This window comes from Asparagus officinalis, chromosome 1 (genome assembly GCF_001876935.1).
Source record: "Asparagus officinalis chromosome 1, Aspof.V1, whole genome shotgun sequence".
Classification (NCBI taxonomy): domain Eukaryota; kingdom Viridiplantae; phylum Streptophyta; class Magnoliopsida; order Asparagales; family Asparagaceae; genus Asparagus; species Asparagus officinalis.
The window spans coordinates 102,197,399-102,209,798 of record NC_033794.1 but is presented as its reverse complement, the minus strand read 5'-3'; positions in this window follow the sequence as shown (position 1 = coordinate 102,209,798).

Sequence of the window (12,400 nt, the reverse complement as noted above, 5' to 3'; positions counted from 1 at the left end):
GGTCTTGAGATCGTCTGGTCAGCAGGGACGATCTCGTCCATGGCGAAAGAATGATGCTTGAAACTTCTTGCATATGTGATGAGGTATTTGTAATGGGTTTGGGTGCTTTTGAGAGGGAAAAAGAACAGAGACAGAGAGAGAGAGAGAAAGCAAGAGCTTTTATTTTTTGTCTCCTTCTGCTGCTTTTTTGGGGGGAAGGAAGTGCTTTTGCTTTGAGGGAAGGAGGAAGAAGAGGGAGAGATAGTGGGTTCGTGAACTGGGGGTTGAAGGTGGAAAAAGAGAGGGGAAATGGCTTTTTGAACTCCACTTTTGTTCCCAATTTTGCCCAAGGACCTCTTTGGTAAACGGAAATCTAATTGAGGTGAGAATGTAATATGCTGCAAGGAGTAGAATGCAAAATGGAACTAACATAGTAATAGAATACTCATTTTTACTCTCATGTTTCAATGCAATTGAAGTATGAATTGGAAGGGAGTGAGTGGGAATGAGCATTTTTAGAAGTGGTTATTTTTCTTTTTCTTTTTTTTTTTTTTTTGCCCCGTTACTTAAATGGGAATGTCCATTGCCAATTATCTCATTGGGACTGATTATTCTTAAAATTGTTCAAAAGTGACAATAAGAATTCTAGCTTTCAAAAACATGTCGTGTTTGATGTGAACGAATGATATCCAATTCCGCTCATTCTCTTGGACCAAACGAGGCATAAAAAAAACTGACTTTAAAAAAGGAAAATGCAGAGGGAGGGGCGGTCTGATGGTGTATTTTAGTGGGTGATTTTTTTTACTGCTAACGTGCACCTCCACCTAGATTCAAATGGGAAAGAAGAAGAAAAATAGTAGCAAGATAACCCCAAATAGTGAGTTGAGAGATTCAATGTTTGTTTATCCTTCTCCACCTAGCTTCAGAGTAGGTTCAGATGAGATAGAAAGTTCTTCGAGCTCAGCTGTGATGGAGAGCACTGGGCCAAAAGGATCTAAGAGGAAAGTGCAAATGGTTGAAATCCTAGCCATAACAAATCCTTTGTCAGATCCCCAATTGCCTCAACTGCGTTCTGGATTTCCAATTACTCGGCAACTAATTAAGTCTCCTAACTCTATCTCGTGGGCCGATGAAGTAGAAGAAGACATTGATTCTGGTTTGATTGAGAATAGCTCTTTAGATGAGGAGAATATTGAGGTCTTTACTCTTTTTGTTGCCAAATCCATAAATATCAAGGATGAGACTAGAAATCCCAATTTGGGAAAAGATAGCAATGAAGTTTCAAAAAATGTGAATCAGGAGAAAGGTGTGAGTTTGGAAAATAGTGAGCCTGAAATATTGAAATCTTTTGTTAGCCTATTTGCTGATAATAGGAAAACTAAAAATAGTCTATCCCTAAAATTTGTATCGTCTCCCCAAACTAATATTGTTACATTCTCTGCGGAGGAGTAGAAGGGAGGGGAAGATTTCTAGAAATATGCTTTGATAGGTCATGTTATTGGATTGATTGTTAAATTCAAGTCTATGGAAACCTATGTCAATAAGCTATGGGGCAAAATTTCAATTCCTAAAGTTTCATTAATCAAGTAAGGGGTGTTTCTTTTTGCTTTCCAGTCTGAAAAATAAATGAGAGATGTTTTAGAGGTAGGACCATTGTTTTTTGGATCAAGACCCTTGAACCTGAAGCCATGGACAATAAATGCAGACATGGAGAAAATTCAAGATTATTGTTATCCAATGTGGGTACAGCTCCCTAATTTGCGTCTAAATTTATGGAGTCTTATTGGTATTAGTAAGGTTGCAAGTCTCATTGGCAATCCAATTACAACTGATAAGCTCACATCTACAAGGCAGATATCAACATATGCTAGAGTTTTGTTGGAAGTTAAACTACCTCTAAAAGAGCCTTTACCTGACCAACTTATTATACAAGGACCTGATGGCAAGAGTTATAATTAGAAAGTATTATATGAGCTGAAACCAAGATGGTGTACTTTATGCAATGTGATTAGACATGAGACTGAACAATGTAGAAGGCATCTTATAAAGAAGAAATGAGTTCCTGTCAACAGGCAACCTAAAAAGATGCACATGCTCCTACAAAACCTACACAGCAAGAGACTGTAGAGAAGGATGTCAATCAAAGAAATTCTGGGTTTGCTAATACTCATCAATTTTCATCTCCAACTGTGAATGCAACTGGTTTTGCAAGTGTTAATAGAGCTAGTGCAGTAAGGAAAACAGATGCAAGAGCTACTATAAATGAATTAAGGACTTCATATATACAAGCATCTCATTTCTCTCCGTTGGATCATCAGGTATATGACTTAGACCCCTTTAGTATTGATAGTGGTGGGTTATCTCAATAATGCATATAGTCATCTGGAATATTAGAGGATTTAATAAATTCTCTAAACATATGATTCTAAAGCAATTTATACATGATTACAAACTTCCTTTTTTAGCTCTTTTAGAAACAAAAGTAGCTGGTAGTAAGATGCATCTCATAGCTAAGAAATGGTAAAGGACTGGGAATGGATCTCTAAAATTCAAGAAGCAAATAAAGGAAGAATCTATATACTCTGGAATAGTGAACTTCTCACAGTTCAAAGCATTAAATCTTCAGATCAATATATGACATGTTCAATAGAATCAAAGGATGACATACTTTCATGCTTAATTACTGTAGTTTATGCACTTAATGACATGGAAGGCATGAGAGCTGTCTAGCAGGATCTACTAGCATTTAAACAAAATATTAATTGTCCCTAAATTGTAGGAGGAGATTTCAATACAATTATCAGTAATGAGGAGAAACTAGGTGGTGCACTAGTATCAACTTCAGATACTGCAGATTTCTAGAAATTTATCACCTCAAGTCAGCTATTGCATCTCAAATCAATTAGGTGCTATTTCACTTGGTGCAATAAACAAGAGGCTGATATAAGAGTTTGGAGCAGAATAGATAGAATTTTGGTAAATGAAGAATGGATACATCAATATACATCTAGTCAAGTAGAATTTCTTGTACCAAACTATTCTGATCACTCTCCAACTTTTCTAACAATAGGAGATGAGGATTTTTTAGGGGAAAAGGCCATTCAAGTTTTTCAGTATGTGGACAATTAAGCACCCTGATTTTATCACAATAGTTAAATCAGTGTAGGGATAGGACATCAGAGGCTACAATATGTATAAATTTCACACAAAGCTCAAAAATCTTAAACCTGTCCTAAAAGATTTGAATAAGAAGCACTTCATGAATATAAGTGAGAAAGTGTTAAGTGTGCAAAAAGGGAACTAGCTGACATTTAGAAGTAGCTGCGTACTGATCTATTCAATGCAACACTGATATCTAAAGAGAAAGAGTGCATATGCAAGCATATCAATCTGTTAAATTGTGAGATTTCCTTTTATAGGAAGAAGGCCAAAATCAATTGGGGATTAAATGGAGATAAATGTACTCATTTCTTTCACTCAATTATGAAAGCTAAAAGACATCATAACAGAGTGCTATTCTTATATTCTGAGAGTGGTTCTAGGATCACTGACATGTCTGGTATTATAGCTGAATTCATTGATTATTATAAGAAGCTTTTGGGTGCTGCAATCTCTACTACAAATCCTGACCTAGATGTGAGTTCAAATGGACCTATACTCTCTCCTAAACAAAGTAACTCTGTGAGATCAAACAAGCTATCTTCTCAATGTCAGATGAAAAAGCTCTTGGACCAGATGGCTACAATGCATCTTTCTTTAAGGCTGCTTGGAATGTCATTAGTGAAGATCTCTACCTAGCTATTAAGGAATTCTTTTGATCTGAAAAGCTACTTGGTACGTTCAATACTACATCTATTACTTTGGTACCAAAAGCTTTCAATCCTAAATCAACTTTAGATTTTCGACCAATATCATGTTGTAATTGTGTTTATAAAATAATTACAAAAATTATTGCAACTAGAATTCAAAAGGTTATGGATACTAGATGAGTGATGCATAAAGTGCTTTTGTTAAGGGTAGGCTTATCTCAAATAACATCTTATTAGCCCATGAGCTCATCATACATTATGGTATGAGACATATTTCCCCAAGAGCTATTCCTAATATTGATTTGAGGAAAGCCTTTGACACCATAAACTGGACTTTTCTTAAATCCATGTTAGTAGGAATGGGTTTTCCTAGCAAAATGATTATGTGGATTATGGACTGTATTACCACCCCAAAATATTCCTTATCACTTAATGGATCTCTACATGAATATTTTCAAGGAGCTAGGGGCCTAAGGCAAGAAGATTTTCTTTCCCCTTACCTTTTTGTGATTGGAATGGAGTATTTATCAAGGAAGCTAAGCACACCCAAGAATGACAGATTATACAAATTTCACCCAAATGTTCCGGCATGAAAATCACACACTTGGTCTTTGCTGATGACTTGCTTCTGTTTGGTAAAGCTGACATGAATTCAATAGCAAAATTATATAACTGCCTTTGTGAGTTTAGTCAAGTATCAGGTTTGGAAGCTAATCCTAATAAACGTTCTATTTACATGAGTGACATTGATGATAGCTTAAATAATTACATATGCACATATCTGAACTTTTCAAGTGTTTTGCCAGTATGTTATTTAGGAATGCCATTAATCTCAAAGATATTATCATGCTTAGACTATACCCCACTGATCAGCAAAATTTCTGATCAATTCCAGAACTGACAAAAGAAGAAAAATCTGTCATATGCTGGGAGATTATAACTGATGAAATCAGTTATACTTGGTGTTTAGATTTTTGGACTAGTAACTATATATTGCCAATCAAAGTTCTAGAGAAAATTAATAGCATGTGCTCTGATTTTCTTTGTGGTCATAAATTTCCTCTTGTTTCCTGGTCTACTATCTGTCAAGGTAAAAAGCAAGGGGTTTGGGGATATTTTCAGCTAAAAACTAAAACTATGCACTTGCAATCAAACTCCTATGGATGATACACCTCAAAAAAGATCTACTTTGGATTAAATGGATTCATGGCAACTATCTACAACATTCAAGCATCTGGCAAGTTCAAGCAAAAGTGAATGACTCTTGGATGTGGAAACAACTACTCAGAGTCAGGGATGTTGTCATAGGAAAACTTGGTAGTGTTGACAACCTACAAATTGTCATCAACAAATGCTATATTGATGGTAAAATCCAGATATCCTCTGTTTACAATGTATTGCTCCAATCAACAAAGCAAGATGCCTGGTTGCACTATCCTAAACACTCATTTATTCTATGGTTAGTCATTCATTCAAGACTTCTAACCCAAGACAGATTATGCCGTATGAGAATACTAGACACAAATCAGTATGTCTTGTGTTCTAACCAACAATTGGAAACTCATAAATACCTCTTCTTTGAATGTCAGTATTCTGCTAATGTGTGGAACAAAGTGATGAGTTGGGTGGAATATGCTTGGAGGTCATGAAGCTAAGACCAAATATTAAACTGGTATAGCTTCAAGTTGAAAGGGATTGGATTTGTGAAGAAATTGAAAAGAATGACCCTATCAGTTACAGCTTATTTGCTATGGCAGGAAAGAAACTTGAGAATCTTCCAACACAAAGAACGGGCGCCTGATCTTTTGCTTCGTGCAGTGAAGGTCTCCATTTACTCCAAAATCTTGAATGCAAAAATTCCTTTTCGAATGCAAAAATTCCTTTTCATATGCAAGAGAGACTAGAGAATTTGTAATGTGCGGCTTCTCTGTTAGTTGATTACCAGACTTTGCTCTGGTATTCTTGATGTACTTAAACTCGCATTTAGAAAATAAATAAAATTAATTTCGATGGAAAAAGAGGGATTATCCACTTCAATTTTACATATCTTAACATTGCAATTGTCATTGTTGCTGAAAGGAGAGGACTGAATGAAATTGGTTAGATGTGTTTTATGGTAGCTGAAAGAAAATTTGGATGGAAGGGCCTCTAAAGGTGTTACTTATTAGATAATCAGGGTAAGCGTCGAGATGAATGATATACCATAGTTTTGACTAGGGTGCGTAATCTAGCCAGCACATTTATAGACAAGGCATTGGTTCTCCTAATATTATAGCATATATTGTTAGGATATCAACGTAGGTTTTTTCTGTGGAAAATGAGACGTTAGGCGAGCTGTGATATTTTGTTTGATGATATCGAGGTGTCAAATTATGAGTCTGGAATATTTAACAATACTCCTCCTCTCTTTTACAGGGAAGGAAACCCTGCCTTAATTTGGTAACTTTGCACCACTCTTAGGGGCTGTTTGGTTGTTGTTGGTAAAGTTGTGTATTTATGACACAACTTGGAAAGTTGTTGTCCACCTCATCAATTTTGCTTTTATACTTTTCTTTGTTTGTTTTTTATTCCATTGGAATCATAAATTGCTTGTTTGGTTTGTAAATGTAACTTTAATTGTTTGTTTGAAAAGTGTAAAAAGTTGTCCCTACTCAAATGATCATATTGGTTGGAATTATTTTTTATTATTTTTTCCTGACTTCAATGTCAGCTTTCTCCTAAAATCATGTCTTTTTTTTATGAAATCACTTTACAAGCCACATCAGCATATGAAATCACTTTACACTATTTTCACAACTACAAACAAACAATTGAAAGTGATAAAAACTGACATTGGGACCCACTTTTTTACACTTTCCATGGTAAAAACATACAACCAAACAGCCCCTTAAAGTGTCTGCATGAAAGAGAGATCGATTTGCGGCTTTTTAGGAAAGATTTAGCGACGAGGTGGCAAAAAGGAAGCGAATGGCTTTTATATCCTTGACCAGTTGCTGGCCTTAGTATATATTAGGAATCTTTGGATGATCCCATCATGCGGCTTTTTTAATCCTTAAACAAATATATGCATGGGGAAGCACTTTGAACACTAGCTGTGTCTTTTCTTTGCACCGAGCCCACTTGCTTAGTGACGAAGTTGGTACCTTTTTTTTTTCTAGCTAGCCAGGGCTTCTCCTTCTTTGCTTTGCCAAGAATCCTTTCCATTTCAAGCATTATGTAGATAGAAATGCTCTTTACGCTTGTGGAGATTGGAGAGCAAGGAAGAGGAAATAATGGTGATCGATGGTATTTAGTTGTTTCTGAGTTGGTATTCAACTGTTTACCTTTTCAAATTTTGTTATGTTACGGTTCATTTAGAACTACAAAGGGACACTATCAATGTGGGTTTATTAGAAATTTGGATCCCCTCACAACTCTTAAGCCATACTTTAATATTCAAGTACTTGCTTATTAGAAATGTGGGCTTAGTTGAGATTTGGCATATTTTATTATCATATGTGCCTGCTTTCTTTACGCACTGTCTTTTGTCATTTTCATCTTTAAGCCTAACCACTTTGAGCAAGACTCTGAATTACACTTTAATGTTGGGTGATTATTGTACTTTAATTTAGTCATGTCCTGGATAAGAAAGTGAGAAGGAAAAGAACCATGCAGTTACTTCACGTCTCCTCTTTAAACATGGAAAAACTCCATGTTTTTCTTTCAAGAGGAAGGGTTATTGGATCACAAAACAATGTTATTTGGGCCAATTTCAGTCAAACTTGATTTTCTTATAAAAATCATATCTAGATTTAAAAAAAAAAACTTTTCTCCCAGGAAATAGCCATGTTATTATTATTATTATTATTTTCTCACCACGTTTTCATTAATGTATTTTCTCAGCCTTTGGAGATTACTCTCTCTCTTTTCTGTTTACGTCCGAGGTCTACTTAGAGCCTTCATAAACATTTACACGGACATTTTGTTTTTGTATAAGGCCTCATTTTAATTAAATGGGTTAACTATTTACTTAAATAGCTGGGTTTTACGACCATTGGCCCATAAGTTATACTTGACGCAAGAAGGCCCTTTCTCCGAGGAGTACCACGTTTTAGTGGTTATGTAATAACAATTTTAATGACCATATAACCCGGTTTGTGAACTGGATTGTGACTCTAAGTTATGTCTAGGCTCAATCGTAATTTTGATAGATAGTCAAACTAATATGATTCTTGTTAGAACAAAACCGTAGTAAATGTACTTTACAATAATATTGATCATTTTGATGGCTAAATTGCACATCAATGCCATGTGGTTTCACCAATCTTGCACTTAAGCTACGTCTATTTTAAAAATGAGCAAATAAATACCCCTAATTACTTAAATATTACAGATAATTGCCCCAAAGTTAAAAAGAACACATATTCTCTACATATTCAAGAACATCACATAACTGAGAGTACTAAAATGTAACTTTTACAAACTTTAGGGTATTTAAGTGAATCATTTACAAACTGAGGGTATTTATCTATAATATTAGGCGAACAAGAGGGCACCAAAGTGCAACATTTAAAACTTTAGGTCATTTATCTCCAATATTTGAATATTTTTGACCATTTGTTTGCTCAATTTTAAAATATAGATCCTTTAAGTGCAAGTTTGGTTAAACTATAGGGGATTTGAGTGCACAATTTAGCTTTATTTTGATGGATATTCTCCAGTTGGTAGAATTACTAATTTCTCTAGAGCTAGCTCTTCTGAAATAACATGGATTTGTAATACAATTATGTACCAGATATAACATGATGTATACCTTGAGGAAGAGTAATGCATGAAGCAATCTGAAGTTCCTTTTATTTATTTATTATTATTATTATTTTGAAGGGCATGAAAATAAGATTTGCAAGTTAGTAATTAAGTTCCTACATCAACCAAAACATGATCTTGTTATAGTTAACTGTGACGACCTTGCAGAGTTGATGAGATAAATATGACAAGTACGCATTGGTAGGGATTCCTTATGTTAAACAGTCGACTCATGCAGCAAACAATTTGAACAATAATCAAACGCGAGGAAATGTACTAAACCATCGAGGCACGGTATTTAACGAAGTTCTCCCAGAGTTGGGACTGATAGAAATCTTATAGCATGATTAATAGAAATTAACACTCGTTTACATACTAAAACGAGATTGAATTAGATTGTGCATACCTTCTTCCATTGTTGAATGCAATAAACACCGAATTACCGATAATTATTCTTCCTTGTCCACTCCACAACACAAAACCGAAATTGATGGACAATAAACACCGAATTACCGATAATTATTCTTCCTTGTCCACTCCACAACACAAAACCGAAATTGATGGATTATTATCACATGACTTTATTCATTGATCATTTATTGATCATTGATCATTTGTGTGTGGACAAATGACTCCCTTTATAAAACTCCCACCATCAAGGAGTTCATAACTACCCAATGTAGTTATGTCTTAAAACTATCAAAGTAGTTAAATTTAAAATTCAAATTTAAATTGATATCAATGTCATATAATAGAATATGAAGAGTCAATATTCTAACATTCTCCCACTAGACTCAAATATTCTATTAATGTTCTAATGACATAACAATATTGCAACTATACTTTATGGCCAAACAATTTGTTGCAATTGAATAAGCAATATAATTAATTCTTGAGAAGCTTCATATATATATTTATGTACATATAACTTTTGAGTCACACTTTATATGCTTAAATAGCAATGAACACATGACTTAAACATAATGTGTACAATTTATTCGTCATGAATATAAAACACTAACAACATCAAATATGTCTAGACATAAAGCACAACTAACACTTAAACATTAACGAGCCTCATGTTGCTTACATGGCCCTTAAATGTAATGACTGGAATAGCTTTAGTCAATGGGTCAGCAATCATGAACTCTGTTCTTGTGTGTTCAAAGTTAACAATGTGATCACGAACTCGACTTTTAGCCTTAAGGAAATTGATGTCAATGTATTTCGATCGACTCCCGCTTTTATTGTTGTTAGCAAATAAAACCGCAGAGGTGTTGTCACAATAAATAAACAATGGTTTTGAAATGAAATCAACCACTTTAAGCTCCGCAACAAAATCCCTCAACCATGATGCCTGTGATGATGCCTCGTAGCAACCTATAAATTCTGCTTCCATCATCGATGATGCAACTAAACTTTGTTTTATACTTTTCTAGGATATTGCACCTCCAGCAAGTAGAAAAATATATCCTGAAGTAGATTTTCTTGTATCCTCACAACCAGCCCAATCAGAATCCGTATATCCAATCATTTCGAAATGATTTGAATAACTATATGTGAGCCTATAATCTGTAGTCCCTTTTAGATATCTCATTATCCTCTTGGCAGCTTTCCAATGGGCCATTCCAGGATTATTTTGATACCTTCCCAACATTCCTACTGAAAAAGCAAGATCTGGTCTTGTGCAAACAGCCGCATACATGAGACTTCCAACTGCAGAAGCATATGGAATATTTTCCATTTCTTTTAGTTCTGAAACACTGTTTGGACATTGGTCCAAACTAAACTTGTCACCTTTGGAAATAGGTGCATCTTTAGGTGTACAATTCTGCATTCCAAAACTATCCAAAACTATCCAAAACTTTGTTAATGTAAGCATTTTGAGATAATCCCAATTTTCTTATGGATCTATCTCTGTGAATCTCTATTCCAATGACATAAGAGGCTTCACCTAAATCCTTCATTTTAAAATTTTGTGACAAGTAACTTTTAGTCTCATGTAATAGGTCATTATCATTACATGCAAGTAATATATCAACAACATATAGGACTAATATAACAAATTTACCTTCACTGATTTTAACATATATGCATTCATCCATAATATTCTCTATAAAACCAAATTGAAGAATTGTATTGTGGAATTTTATATGCCATTGACGTGAAGCTTGTTTAAGCCTATATATTGATTTATTTAGCTTGCAATATAACTGATCCTTTTGCCCAAAAGTAAATCCTTCGGGTTGTCTCATGTATACTTCTTCCTCAAGATCACCATTTAAAAAAGCCGTCTTCACATCCATTTGGTGTAACTCTAAATCCATATGAGCTACCAATGCCATAACTATTCTTAAAGATTCCTTAGAAGAAACAAGAGAAAATGTTTCATGGAAATCAATGCCTTCCTTTTGGGTAAACCCTTTGGCTACAAGTCTGGCTTTATATCGTTCAATTTTACCAGATGAGTCTCGTTTTGTTTTGAATATCCATTTACAACCAACAACTGAGACTCCTTTCGGTAATTCAACGAGATCCCATACTTGATTCTTTTCCATAGACTCTAATTCTTCTTTCATGGTATCAAGCCACAAATTAGAATCTTCTCCATTAATGGCTTGTGAAAACAAAGTAAGATCATTTTTAGGTCCTACATCAATGTAAGACTCTTGAAGATATACAACGTAGTCACTAGGTATTGCCGGTTTTCTGATTCTAGGGGATCTTCTTAGTTCAACTTGATTGTCCAAATTTTCTTAATTTTGGATAACCGGTACCTCATGAATTTCCTCAACATGAGGAAGTTCATCATCTATTTCATTTTGAATTAATTGTTCAGTAACTTGATTTGGTGTGTCTTCTATAATAGGCACAATTCTCCTTCGAACAAATAATTCATTAACTTTAGATGATGAACTAGGATCCTTTATTTCCTCAATTCTCATTTTCCTAGGAAACTCATCAAAAGTTGAATCCTCAAGAAATTTAGCATTCCTAGCCTCTACAATCTGTGGTGTGTGCAATGGATAATAGAATCTATATCCTTTTGAGTTTAAAGCATACCCAATAAAGAAGCCACTTTCGGTTCTTGAATCAAGTTTCTTAATGTGAGCATTATATATTCTCACTTCAACTCGACAACCCCATACGTGCATATGATTCAAACTAGGTTTCCATCCTTTCCAAATCTCAAAAGGAGCATTTGGAACTGCTTTTGATGGAACACGATTAAGTATATACACAGCAGTCTTTAGTGCTTCACTCCAAAAGGATGACGGTAGATTAGCATTACCAATCATGCTTCTAACCATATCCATTAGTGTCCTATTCCTTCTTTCAGCCACACCATTTTGTTGTGGTGTACCCGGCATTGTGTATTATGCTATAATACCTTCACTTTTAAGGAATTGGGCAAATAGACCTGGCATTTGTCCTTTTTTGGTGCATCTCCCATAGTACTCTTAACCCCTATCTGATCTCACAATCTTTATTTTCTTGTCTAATTGATTTTCTACCTCGACCTTATAAGTTTTAAAAGCATCTAATACTTTAGACTTTTCATTTAGGAGGTATAAATACATATACCTAGAATAGTCATCAATAAATGAGATGAAATATTTTTGACCATTTAGACAAGAAATTGGAGATGGTCCCCATATGTCTGTATGAATAATTTCTAGACATTCTGTACTCCTTTTAGAACCCTTTTTAGTAATGTTAGTTTGCTTTCCCTTTATGCAATCCACACATATACTAAAGTTAGTAAAGTTTAGATTTGAAAGAATCCCTTCATTTACTAACCTTTTAATTATATTCACTGAAATATG